The sequence below is a fragment of the Pelodiscus sinensis genome, chromosome 1, assembly GCF_049634645.1.
Source record: "Pelodiscus sinensis isolate JC-2024 chromosome 1, ASM4963464v1, whole genome shotgun sequence".
NCBI lineage: Eukaryota > Metazoa > Chordata > Testudines > Trionychidae > Pelodiscus > Pelodiscus sinensis.
Window position 1 is genome coordinate 37,108,589 of NC_134711.1, and position 12,721 is coordinate 37,121,309.

A 12,721-nucleotide genomic window follows, 5' to 3' on the forward strand; every position below is an offset into this window, starting at 1 on the left:
CATTACATGTAGACAATGATCTGGAAAGAACATGATTAATCTGGCTCAGACGGAAGAAAGGCTGAAGTGATCAGGTAGAATTAGGTCCAGCAAGACTAGAGGTAAAATTTTCAAAAAGCACTGAAGTGTCTCAAGGACAGGCCTCTAGAATTCTAAATTTCATTGCCTTTATGACAGAGAGGCTCCTAAGTGCCGTTGTAACCTAGGTACTTCTGAAAAATTTACTTAACGACATTAAAGGGAAAATGAGACACTGAATAGGGCTGGTCCGAACCACTTCCCCAAGCCTTCCTCCCTAAGTGAGGGTGGCATTATGGCTTGCCTGTGCCCTGCTTGCTCCTCTGCTCCCTCAGAGACTGCTGTCACCCTCGAGCCCTGCCTGTGCCTGGCTTTCCCCCTATAAATTCCTCTGAACCCCACACTTTTTGTCCCGTTTGCTCTTGCCAACTGATAAGTGCAAATGGGACAAACTCCCAATCTTGCAAAAAAAAAAGTCAGGACAGGGTTTTAAAAAGGGACTGTCCTGTCCGAAACGGGACACACGTGGTCAGCCTAAGCTTCAGGCTTATATCTAAACTTTCCCTTCCTTGAGCATGAAGAAATACAGTCCCAAGCAGAGGGCTTCCGTCTAAGCAGGTGATTGAATATGTCCAGCAAGTCTTTAGATGCCAGAAAACCACCCGGAGACCTCGGCAGATCTTTTCTCGGGGAAGACGGAAGGTGGCACTTTTAACCCCTCGCTTTAACTCCAGGAAGGCACGGCAGCGGCGGGACGGCGCCAGCAGCACCTGCACCAACAGGCTAGGGAGAGGGGCGAGCTCCGCAGAGCCCCGGCGACTTCCCAAGGGCCCAGTGAGTCGGCCCCCTCTCACACCCAGCCCCGCCGCCTCTCTGCCAGCAGGCAGCCGCACAGTGCGCAAGGACCGGGCGGCACCCGGCACCCGCCGCGGGTCCCAGGCAGGGCAGAGGGGAAAGGAGCCGCACGCCGCATGGCACATGCGCTGGCGGTGCACCCTGGGAGCTGTAGTTTATCACTCCCCGCCCCCTGTACGGCGCAGCGCGGGCCGCAGACCGCCAGGAACTACAGCTCCCAGGGTGCGGAGCGACCCGTTTCTCTCCTCCTCCTCCCCCCGCCCCATATGAATGACTAATACAACATGTTGTCCGGCGGCTAACGTGCCCCGAGGAGCAGCAGGGCTCCGCTCGCGTTTGCTTCTCCTCCCCCCCGCGGCGGCGCCAGAGCCCTCCCCCCACCCGGGGCGCTCACGCTCCAGCGGCGCCCACCAAGTAAGTCAGCCGGGGGGGGGTGGGGGCTCAATTCTCCATTCCTGCTCGTCCGGGCTGAATGCACCGAGGCGGCTGCCCGGACGGCTCCGCGGCGGCGGCGGCTGCACGCTGTTGCCATGTTGCAGCGGGCTCGGGCAGGTTGGACCGCGAGGTCCGTGCAGCAGCTACGCTGTGCCTGTCTGCTACAATGTGTCCTCGGATCCGGAGGGGGTGGGGGGGGATGTCACATTTGTTCCTCCCGCTTCCCCCTATTCCAGGCTCTTGGCAGAGATTTTGCCAGGAGGGGAGAGCCAGGATATCCGCCTTTGCTTCCCCCCGCCCCTCCACGCCACCCCAGGATACCTCTGCTAAACAGGTTTCACTCCAAAATGTTGCCTCCCTTGGTGATTCTCTCCCTGAAGTGGGCTACTTCTTTGGGCACAGGGAGTGCGTCTGAAGGAAGAGTTCAGACAATGCCTTAGTTGCAGAGTTCTTTGATCAGGAAGTTGGTAGCATATGGGGGTGGGGGACTGAGAAAATACCCTGAGACTTTTGTAATCTTTCCTGGGGCCTTGTCACAAGACAGAAACTGACTATACCCCGCTATTTAAAGTGTGTGTCACAAAGTACGTGTCTAAAGTAAAAGAGTCTTCTAATCGCTTCCTGCTCAGCCCTCTATCAACTGCATCATTCCTTTTCCAGGTAGTGGGGGTGGCTCAGATAACTAGGCACTATAATTACTAGAAAGTTTTATGCAATGTACTGTTTACATGCACGAGCAGTTCTTTCCAGGGGAGAAATCCCTCCACAAGCAAAATTGCTTGGCATCATTTTCTTAGTCAGCAAAATTCTGGAGCTTTGTGGAGAGAGTTAGGTTTTTAACAGACTTCAAAAGAAAATCAGACTTCCCCATCTCATTATGTAGTGGAGAAAATAACTGAAAATCAATATTTGGGTTAAAATAAGCTGTAAGTCTTAAGTTATATGTGAGGACATCAAATGTGATGAAGGTGCTCTTACCGATGAGTGTGAATAATCAGACAGAATGGCTGTCACTTTGCTTTGTTGATAGTAAATCTTGGTGAAGTAACATGTTCTAGGGCAGTGGTCTCCAACCTTTTTACACCCAAGATCACTTTTTAAATCTCAGAACAGGTGAAGATCTACTGCCCCCCCCCCTTCCTTGAAGCCCCGCCCTCGCTATTCTCTTCCTGTCCATCACTTGCTATCCGCAGCCCTTACTTACCCCCTCTGGTAAACAGTTTATTTTTAAATTATGCGATATATAAAATTAAAATCACGTGTTTATAGTTATGAAATAAATGGTCTGTTTTTTATTCATGCTATTTAAATCTAAAATGAAGCATTTATAATTATACATTTTGTGGGGACAGAGTTCTGTGGCTGGGGGCAGGGGAGAGGGAACAGGGTGCTGGGAGGGCAGAGGACAGGGTTATGCAGCAGAGGACAGAGTGCCAGTGGGGACAGAGTTCAGGGAATGGGGACAGAGTTCTGTAGCTGGGAACGGGAGTGGGGACAGAGTTCTGTGGCTGGGGGCAGGGGAGAGGGAACAGGGTGCTGGGAGGGCAGAGGACAGGGTTATGCAGCAGAGGACAGAGTGCCAGTGGGGACAGAGTTCAGGGAATGGGGACAGAGTTCTGTAGCTGGGAACGGGAGTGGGGACAGAGTTCTGTGGCTGGGGGCAGGGGAGAGGGAACAGGGTGCTGGGAGGGCAGAGGACAGGGTTATGCAGCAGAGGACAGAGTGCCAGTGGGGACAGAGTTCAGGGAATGGGGACAGAGTTCTGTAGCTGGGAACGGGAGTGGGGACAGAGTTCTGTGGCTTGGGACAGGGGAGTGGGTCTGGGGAGCAGGGAGTGCAGACAGGGCTTGGGGTGCCAGTGGCAGCAAAGAGTCCCTTGCATCTGCCTCCTCCCAGGATTCCCTCCTCCCCGCGAGGGAAGCCAGCACATGCCTTGTCCAGGCCCAACTCCCTCCGTCCCCCTGTGGCGCAGGGAAACCCCGCATGTGCCTGCCCTGGGGCCAACCCCCCCCCCCCCCCCCCCCCCCCCCGCGGCAGGGCCAAACCCCTGCAGGCACCTGCCCCGGGGCCAAACCACCCTACCATGGCACGGCCCAGCCAACCTCCTCCCCTCCTGTGGCGCAGGGAAACCCCTGAGCTTGACTCACTCCTCCGGTGCTGGTGGTGCAGGGAAGCAGCCACACTTCTCCTCCAGGGCCAACACTCCCCTCCCCTAGCATGCAACAGAGCTGTGGGAGGGGAGCAGCCCGCGTACTTCCGGAACCCCTGGAAGGGATATGGGCTTCAGACAGGACTTCCGTCCACGTCCTAGAGGAAGGTAGTGGGGCTTCTCGAGGGTAGGGGGAAAATGTGGGGTGGAGGTGCCTGAACGCCTCGTGATCGACCAGTTGATCGCAATCGACGGGTTGGTGACCACGGTTCTAGGAGGTAGTAACTCTAGTCCAGGATATGCCACTGCCTTGCTAGATGGCCTGGTGGAAGTTGCTTTAAACTATTTTTGCTTAAGTTCCCTCTTTTTCTAAAATGGAGATAATAATCTTTAGTTCAGAGTGGGACTTTAAGCATTAAAAGCAACATATATAAAGGAGAGGGGAAAAAGCCAATTCCTCTTCTACCTGTCTCCTGAGCTGTATTCAGAATCAAACCAACATGAAGCATTTAAAAAGGCTTGTTTTGTATATCCTAGATTTGTAGTGTCCAAAACCAGAAGGGACCACTGTTGTCATCTAGTCTGATTGCCTGTACAACACAGGCCATTGGTCTGTGAACTTCCTCAGCATAATTCCTAGAGCAAGAAAGGGCATAAACCCAATTTTAAGTGAAAACTCATTAAGACAGTGGTGCTGCATATGATTGCACAAATCCTTGTATACATTCCCCTTGGTTTCAGTAGATCTTCATCCTAGTGCATGAGTTTGTGTTAACAGGCAGTACTGTATGGCAGGATCAGCGTCTTGGTGGTTATGTGGTGATTTGAAAACAAAAAATGCTAAGAGCTTGAATACTTCTGTGATTTTTGTTTTGTTTTACTTTAGTCTTAGCTAAAACAAAAATCAAAACTCCCATATTTTTGTCTCCTGAATCATCATCAGCCTTTCATATTGTGACATATTTACTGTAAATTCCTGTAAAATAAAGATCATGAATTAAGCTCTGAAAGTAGTAACTGTGGTTTACACAGACCTTGGTAATACATTTTTGGCTCCAAACCTGCCAGCATTTCAGCACATATCTAACTTTACTCACATGAGTAATTCCAGTGAACTACTCCTGTGTGTTAGTGTTTGCAGGCTTGGAGTATTTATTTTTAACTAATTTCCAGCAAAAGTGGCTTAGGGATGTGTGTGTGTTTTGTTGTATAATGATTTACCTGTTCTGAGAGATTTTCATTTTGTATTCATTGAAGAAGAAAACAGTTTGGCCACTGCTAACTGTTGTTTTTAGGGGGAAAAACGCCCAAAAGATTACGTTTTGCAAAAGCAACACCGTACCTGTACATATAAGACATTAGACAATAGTTTCCCCAATAAATATCAAATTAATTATATGCATGGAGAATTTTCAGTTTGCAGTGGGCTTTTGAGTAAATAAGATGGATTCAGATTCTTTTAATGAACCTAAAATAACAAAACAAACACACATACGCTCACACAAAATAGAGGAAATTACCTTCTAGGATTTTCAGTCCTGCATTTTCAACAAACAAACTTACACATAGGGAAAATATACTTACAAAGCATTATCTCTAGATATTTTAACTTAATTATATAGTCAGTTTATTAGTAAAAAATGTAAAGATATGGCTAGAGAATTTGCTGTCTTGTCCATTTGCTGTTTGTGGATTAAGCAGACTCTACCTTATTCCAACAATTTGACTTTTCTAAGTTTTGCGTTGTAATTGTGATTTGTTTGTGGGGCGGGTAGGGAGCTGCTCCAGCCCCTACTGGTTAACTGAAACCGGTAAGCTTACTGATTAGCCATTTACACCTCTAATGTAGACTGTCCTATGCATCAAATGTCTGTGTTCTTTCCTGAGCAATAATATTAAAGCAGGTGGGCAGACTTGTAGGAAAGAGAGCTTTATGGAATATGTTCAGTGGACAGATCCAAAATTCCATAAAGTGTCAGATCCAGCCTATGTCTGTTTTTAAAAACAAGATAAACAGGAATATGAAATACTGTACTATGCACATACTTCATGGCAGAATTATTCCCAAGGAAGACACAAAGAAGTCACTGCTCTGTTGGGGCTACAGAATCTGAGAACTAGCAGCCTGGAGAGTGGCATCAGTATGCATTCCTGCATCCTTGGCACCAAACCAAACTAGGTTCCTCCTAGAACCTGATACTTTCTCCAGTTCCACTCATCAAATACATAATTCACATTTTATAACAAACATGAATAAATAATTTCTAGTTCCACAAAATGCCCACAGACCAGAGATTACTGCATTTACATGTAGAACTCTGAGGAGGGGTAGGTTCTCACACAATTCTTATCACCTCAATAACAAGCTCTTTCCAGTAGTGCACTAAGCTATGTGACTAATACCTGTTATGTGACTTGTTCTATCATCCTCTCTCCAGGAGGGAGAAATGTGTGTGCAGTGTGGTGTTTTGTAAACTACAGGGTCTAGTGATAGAGGTGCAGTTTCCTATCACTACTCATTGTCTGCTTCTCTCTAGGAAAGACTCAGACCATCTTAGCTCATTACCCTGTACTCCTGCTACCTCTCTCAGGTCAGACAGCAGAATCTCATGGTCAATGGTGCTGAATGCTGCAGAATAGGGATATCAGTGTAATTTAATAATTGTGCAACTGCACCAAGTTTTTGTGGTTACATGAATATTTGATAGCCGTATGCCCCCTGCCACCTCATGCTGCTGTCTCTGATACAGGGGCAGCAGCACAGGGTGCCAGGTGGGAGCTGGCTTAAAAATCGGCTCTCCAGCAGCAGCCCCAGCCCATAGGGAGCCTGAGTTCCCTGCGGACAGAAGCGGCTCCAAGATCCCACTGAGCAGCCTCTATTTGCAGCGAGCTCGGGCCCACCGCGTACAGAGGCTACCCCAGGGCAGTAGCTCCTATCCATGGGGGTGAGAGAGCTTCTCGTGGACAGAGACTATTCTGCCATCCCACAGAGCAGCCCCTTTCCACAGGGGGCATGAACTCCCAGTGGACAGGGACTGCGCAGGCATCCCACCTTCCCTCTCTCCCTCTGTTGTTGTCTCTGATATAGAGGCAGAATGGGGGAGGTGGAGGTGGCTCTGTGAAGCTGGTTATCATGGGGAGCAGACTTTAAAGCCAGCTCCCCTTGAGTACCAGCTCCTGCCTGTTCTCCCTTTCCCTATGGGAGATGGCAAGGGGTGGGGGAGGCAGCTCCGCAGGAGGTGATGTGTGGGGAGCTGGCTTGAAAGCCTGCTTCCCACTGTACCAGCTCCCACCTCCTCTCGCCCCTTGGTACCTCTGATACAGAGGCAGCGGGAGGAGGGAGTGCATGTAGTTGTTAGGAATTATTGATAAGCCAGGTTTATTGGTTAATCATTTACACAACTATACACTAACGTGTCTACTGCAGTGGTCCAGGAGGAGGATGATAAATGCCTTTCCTGTATCCACTGACAGAAGGAGATCATCCATCAGAGCCACTAAAGCAGTTTCAGTCCTACGTCATGGCGTGAATCTGGAGTGTGACAAGTCTAGAATCATAGCACCAGTTAAGAGGTTCTTCTTGGTAAAGTCATGTCTTTACCATGGATTTAGGCAGATGCTTAGTGAGAATCTGATTCTTCAACAGATGACCAGATTTGAACTGTACAACTTCTGCCTCTTGGTCTCCTCTTTTCAAATCTGGCAACCTGTGTCTTCTAATTCTGCAGTGTGGACTGGAGAATTAGTCTCAGTTCCTGGTTTTTGCACATTATAATACAAGTATACATGGTGGTGACCCTAATGAATGTAAAAAACACTGAAAGGCCCGGGGTAGCCTGCTGTCTCATTATCTGTCACAACAGGAAATGGCTAACTGCAGCTTTATAGAACCTTAAAACTTGGAGATGGGAATGTCTTGCTGTGTTTTCTTGTTGCCTCGCCCTATGGAGCAGCACAGGATTTTTTCCTTGACAGTAACATGCGGTGTCCTGCCCTATGTTAAACCGCTCTGGATTGTATTTTCGTACTTCCAAAGTGGGCAAGTGAATGTTGGCTCTCGCTCCAGGTGTCCAAATGTGGGTGGTGAATAGCAGTTGAGTCAGCTGTGTTGGAGTTTAGGGTTTGCCTATGCTTAAAGTGTTGCAGCAGCACAGATGCTGTGCTTAGTACAGATGCTACCTACACCAGTGGGTGAGCTTCTCCCATCAGTGTGATACTCCTCAAAAAGGTAGTAGCTATGTTGACAGTAGAAGCCTTCCTGTCAATGTAGCATTGTCTATATCAGGGATTAATCCAGTATAACTACATTGCTCAAGGATGTGGATTTTCCATAGTCAGTCTAACATTAACTGCTGAAATATTTTAAGTAATCCCTGACATACAAGAAGGCAGAACCACAATCTGCAACCAACTGTGGTCAGAGATAGGTGTGGGTGGTGCTGAGAAAATGTGTGTAAGATGTAGAATAGGTCACCTTGGTGATGGGTTTTGAAACCAGTTCCAATTCCTGAATTTGTGTCTGTTGCATCATTGGGCAACAGATTTCAGTTGATGCGTCATGCTGGCTATTTGCAGTAGGTAAATGGAAAAGAGACACTACATGAAAATGAAGATAAGTTGTCTGTAAATATTGTAAGATTTTACTGATAAGGATTTAAGGCTGATACAACTTAAATGCTTAATACCCTTATGATGTTTTGTGTGATTAAAATAGAAGGAGACAGAGGAATATACCCGTTGGTTGGCTAAACTTTCATACTGGGTAAATTTTTAGATGGGGGAAGGAATCATAGGTACACAAAAGGGAGTAACTGATGAGTGATAAATGTAATGGGCAGAAATCTGTATCTTCAGCTCCAAAACACAGGTTTGCCTTTTTCACTTCTGAAAAAGGAGTTCGTTAGTTAGCGAGTAGCATGATAATAGGTGCTTATCCTACTGACCACTTGTTAGAGTGGGATGGCACATACTTTTCCTGCAAATTACGTGGGGTCATCATGAGCAGACTGTACCAGACAAACTCAATTAAGCCCCCTCTGATAAAATTAGGGTTTTAGTAAACAAAAGGAGCGTCATACATTAAAATCTATGTAGACTTTAGTGAGATTTTAAAATACACTTTTTTTCATGGAAAACCGATTGTGTTCTCTCCAAGAGTTTTTGGAGTGTCATGGGGCTAGATGGCTTAGTGGTTGTTAATAGAGGAAAGAGCCTTTCGTACGTGGTTGCTATTTTGAATCCAAGCTTGGTCAGTAATGATCATTGTTACAAGTCACAGCTACTCTGTGATCTAGGTGTAGAACTTTAGTGGTCTCTGTCTAGTGTCTATAAGATGACCATCCATTTTGCAGTTTGTGCTAATTGGCATCCCCAGCAATCTGGACAGAGAGGCCAGGGACTGAATGTGCATCAAGGCTGACTGTCTTCCCTCTGAAGCACCTGACGCTCGCCACTGTTGGAAGTCAGAATACGAGGCTAGATGGACCTGGTCTGACCCTGTATGGTTGTTCTCATGTTCCCTCTTCCCTAACAGTGATCCCAAAACAGCAGGGCTGGCATATTGGCACATCAGCATGACAAAGACTGTATGGCTAACAAGATGCCACACTTTCCAGTTAAAGCACTACCGTGGCAGCGCTGCCATGGCTGAGGTTTAAACTCTTAGTATTAAAGGCTTTACTTATACTTAACTTGCTTTTAGTGTCTTTCAGTTAAAGTCCTATCTGAACCCCACATGCATGTGTCTGGTAACAGTGTATTTATCCTCTGTTTGCACTGTGGAGAATAATAGATCAGGGACAGTTTCAGATACCTAATTATACAACAAGAACTGAAACAGTGTGGTCAACTAAAACACCACATGCTAGGAAAAATAAACTAACCTGCAACCAATAGTTTACTAATAGATTCCACCCAAGGAAACAAGCATTCTGACACTCCTACTCTCGCTGATTCCTTTTTCTCTACCATTATTGTCCCCTCAATGTCCATGGTTTAGCTCCTGGGTGGACAATAATTTTTAATGGGGGGCCACTCCAAGATTGTGGTAAATGGTCAAAGGCTTTACTTCTGTGGAGGAAGTGCAGGGTCTGGGACAATGGGTGGGGTGTAAAAGGGAGCTTGGGACAGATGACTGGGGTGCAGGAGGGAGTGTGGGGTCTGAGAGGGAGTTTGGATGAAGGAAGAGGTTATGATCTGGGGCAGGGGTTTGGGTGCAGGGTCCAAGAGGGATTATGGGTACAGGAGAGGATTGTGGCCTGGAGGAGGTATGTAGATGGGGTGCAGGGTCTGGGAGGGATGTAGATGGGGTGCAGGGTTGGGGAGGGAGTTGTGATCTGGGGGAAAAAGGGGGCAGAGGGTTTGGATAGTGATATGGGGCAGGGGAATGGAGTCAGGGAGGGGGTATGGGTGCAAGCAAGGATTCTGGCCTGGGGGAGGGATGTAGGAGGGGGTGCAGGGTCTGGGAGAGAATTGTGACCTGGAGGAGGTGGGGAGAGGAGATACAGAGGGTTTGGGGGGTGGCCTGGGATGGAAAGGGGGTGGGGTGCCAGAGGCAGGCTGTGGCTGGGAGATGCTTACCTAGGTGGTTCCCAGCCAACCGCTCTGCAGGAACCTGAGACCGGCTTCCTACCTGTGTGCTGGGCAGGCTGCTCTACCTGGCTCTGCTCTGGAGGGAGGGGAGGGGGGGAGAGAGAAGACTTCATTTGCTGCCCCTGCTGTCAGCAAAATTTCTTAGCTCCTATTGGCTGGAAACTGGCTAATGGGAGCTGAGGGATTTTGCTAGGGAGTGGGGACTGCATGTGAAGCTTTCTCCTCCTTGCTCAGACTGCATAGCAATTAGCAGCCTGCTGTTTAAAGTGGCTGCAGCTGCTCTGCAGTCAGTGTCCTGGTGAGGTGGCCCTATCCAGCAGCTTGGTGGGCCAGATCTGGTCCGCTAGCCACCTCTTTCCCACCCCTGGTTTAGGTGGTGGTGTATATTGTACATTGGCTAAACATGCTGGATGCTTTCCTGAAGTGGCCTTAAAGTACCCACCGTTTGCAAAGCCGGTGGAGAATACAAGGCCTGGTGTGATAAAATGCCAACCTTTGCTTTGAGGAAATCTGCTTTCTTGCTTTATCCTTTATTTATTTTATTTTGGGCAGGTTGGACATTTCTGGAAATGTATGGTTCAGAGATCTGAGTTTTCAGAGAATGTAATGTTTTGTAGCACTTTATTGTTCTGTGTGTGGCTCCCATTGACTTCAGTCGCAGATGTGATCCCTCAGCACTTCCGTAAATCAGATCCCTGAGGTGTTGAGATGTGAATCCAAGAAAATGAGGAACACTTAGCCGAACTTTTCCCAGGTGTCACTAAGTGACTTATTCAGCATCACACTAGAACTCTGTTGCAGAGGTAGGTGTACAATCCATTCTGCAGGGTGGCATCTAGCTGCCTTGACCATGAGACCAACCTTTCAGTTCCTGCATTGCTCTGGCTATCTTACTGCATACTTTCCAAAGTTTTCAATGAATGAGGCAGGAGTCCTACAGACAACAGTCTCCTCCACAACAGAGCCCTAATTCATCCCCAGAGCATACTCTGTTCTGGGTACTGCCACTGTACGAGACAGTTGTCATAGGTGAGCTCACCTGGTAAGGGGATCAAAGCTCAGATGCATCCTGTGCCATGTCCACCTACCTTTCTAGTTGAAGGGAATACGTCCTGTGATCACATGGTAAAAGACTGTGACTCTGAGTCTGGCTGCTGAGATATAAAGGGCAATCTGAGATCAGGGCAAGGGCTAGATATGAAAAGGGAAGTAGAGAGGCCCTCCTTAATTGCCAGATGGCCTGGTGCTGGTCCTGTTACAGGGAGCAGGCCAAGAAGGTTGGAAACCAGTTTTAAAACTGAAGCAGAAGGCCAGAGGAGTGAGACCTGCCTGAAGTAGTTGGGCTGCTATAGAAGACTCTAGGACAGGGCAAAGTTTTGTATCTAGAACTTAAGTTAAAGTTGTTAAACTTTTCTGTTTTGGAGAAATAAAATTTGAGCCCTGCATTAAAAGCACTGAAATCTGGCTGCTGAGAGTCTTTTCCAAGACACTTTCTAATGAATTGTCCCATTGGTTTACACAGGGGTGCTGTGGAAAAACTTTTTTTTTGTTTTTTGTTTTTTTTTTGGTGCAGTATGATGGTCATTAATTACACAAATGGGAGAGGATGAGTTGGCAGCAGCACTGCTGAGAAGGATCTGGGAGCTGTGGTGGATCACAACCTCAACATGAGTCAGCAATGTGGTGCTGTTGCAACAAAGGCAAATGTAATTTTAGGTTGCATTAACAGAGGCCTAGCCTTAGTCATAGGAAGTGATAGTACCACTGTTCAGTGCTGCTTAGGCTTCACCTAGAGTACGGTGTGTAGTTTTGGTGTATAGAAAAGGGCTGCGTCTAGACTGGCAAGTTTTTGCGGAAAAACTTGCCCGTTGTCTACACTGGCCGCTTGATTTTGCACAAAAGCACTGACGTTCTACTGTCCGAAATCAGTGCTTGCGCAAATGCTTTGACATTCCCGTTTGGGCAAAAGCCCTTTTGCGCAAAAACATTTCCGGAAGAGGGCCAGTGTAGACAGCTAAAAACTGTTTTGCGCAAAAAAGCCCCGATGGCGAAAATGGTGATCGGGGCTTTCTGTGCAAAACTGCGTCTAGATTGGCATGGACGCTTTTCCGCAAAAAGTGCTTTTGCGGAAAAGCGTCCGTGCCAATCTAGATGCTCTTTTTCGCAAATGCTTTTAACGGAAAAACTTTTCCGTTAAAAGCATTTGCAGAAAATCATGCCAGTCTAGATGTAGCTAAGGTGTATAGAAAAGGTTTAGAATAACCTTTGGCTGTGTCTACATTGATGCGATCTTGCGCCATAGCGGACGCTTTTGTGCAAGATCGCGCCAAAACATTGTGCCTGTCTACACTGGCGGGGAGTTCTTGCGCAAGAACACGGACGTTCTAATGTGTGAAATCAGTGCTTCTTGCGCAGGAACTATGATGCTCCCGTTCAGGAATAAGCCCTCTTGCACAACTGTTCTTGCACAAGAGGCCAGTGTAGACAGGCAACATGAACTTCTTCCGCAAGAAAGCGTCTACATTGGCACGGATGCTCTTGCACAAAAGCACATCTCTTGCGCAAAGGCACATGCCAGTGTAGATGCTCTCTTGCGCAAATACTTTAACGCAAGAACTCTTTCGTTTAAGAGTATCTGTGCAAGATCATGCCAATGTAGACACAGCCTGTGTG

The 12,721-nt window shown here is 47.6% G+C and overlaps 1 protein-coding gene across 2 annotated transcripts in view; it reads left to right on the forward strand.

The window, feature by feature from the left end:
• The first annotated feature begins 833 nt into the window (after nt 1-833).
• Nucleotides 834-12,721, forward strand: part of TRABD (TraB domain containing) — a 56,604-nt gene continuing 44,716 nt past the window's right edge. Inside the window, exon 1 of one of the 2 annotated variants that reach the window (XM_075928124.1) lies at nt 834-852. The gene's annotated coding sequence lies outside the window, so the exon portion shown is untranslated. Of the gene's footprint in view, nt 853-1,136; nt 1,288-12,721 lie in introns of those variants that run through there. The other variant, XM_006122626.4, reaches the window with a different exon arrangement.